Source organism: Sinocyclocheilus anshuiensis, unplaced genomic scaffold, assembly GCF_001515605.1.
Source record: "Sinocyclocheilus anshuiensis isolate Anshui unplaced genomic scaffold, SAMN03320099.WGS_v1.1 scaffold21963, whole genome shotgun sequence".
Taxonomy (NCBI): Eukaryota; Metazoa; Chordata; class Actinopteri; order Cypriniformes; family Cyprinidae; genus Sinocyclocheilus; species Sinocyclocheilus anshuiensis.
In genome coordinates, this window is record NW_015558409.1 from 1 (window position 1) to 846 (window position 846).

At 44.2% G+C, this 846-nt stretch overlaps 1 long non-coding RNA gene across 1 annotated transcript; it reads right to left on the reverse strand.

Annotated features, from left to right (window-relative positions):
* Positions 1 to 107: 107 nt before the first annotated feature.
* Positions 108 to 585, reverse strand: LOC107679362 (uncharacterized). The gene is made up of 3 exons (XR_001633051.1): positions 456 to 585; positions 281 to 381; positions 108 to 211 (listed from the first exon to the last, which is right to left on the reverse strand). It is a non-coding gene; the product is annotated as an uncharacterized LOC107679362 (long non-coding RNA).
* Positions 586 to 846: the final 261 nt, after the last annotated feature.

Genomic DNA, 846 nt, shown 5'->3' on the forward strand with positions numbered 1-846 from the left:
ACAAGCAAACAAGAAACAAAATATACAGAGCAGAAAAATAACACAGTTATTTTAAACAAAAGAAAGAAAATAAACAAAAAGGAAAGAAGCACAAAAGACAAGAAAATATCAAAAGAAAACAGCAGCGCCGTCCTCCTTTAATGCCGAGTGTAGACACTTCCGCCTTCTCCCGCGACTAACCAGCGCAGCGTCAGAGAAAAACCTTAGTGCACTAAAAGAAAGGGGCGATTACTAAAATATCACTTTTCTTGGTCACAAGAAAAAAACGGATCGCACCTACCGAAACGGATCGTTGTGCCGCACGAATTGTACTGTTGCTCTCAACTCATAACCAGCATAGAAGCTCATGCAGGAAGACACCTTCACCGAAGAATTTCACAGCTAAGTAGTAAATAAGCACCGGTTAACATCACCCGATGCTAAACGAGCAGCACATAATACGAGCAGACACATACCTGACATGTAGTAGACAGCCTGCAACCCAACACAACGCATCAAATGGCCATTCCACGCGCATCTATACACGCGCACTCATAGGTGCGGTCCCAGCAGTGACGTACACCAGGTGGCATTACTCCAGCCTTAAATACCTGGAAAGACCGGTTCTAATAGGCTGTGGATGACAACCACACGCCAATGAGGAAGGATTACGTCACCCACCTTACCACAATCTACCCCTAACTCTTGAATCGTCGCCCCCACGATTATTCCCATTTAACCTAATCCCACATGTTTAAACTGCTTAAAAAAATGTTGTCTTTTGAAGCAAAACTTTATAGACGGGTGACGTGAGCGACCAGGACGCATAAAGGAGAATCCGATATGGCACAGGTCAGCTTCTGATAG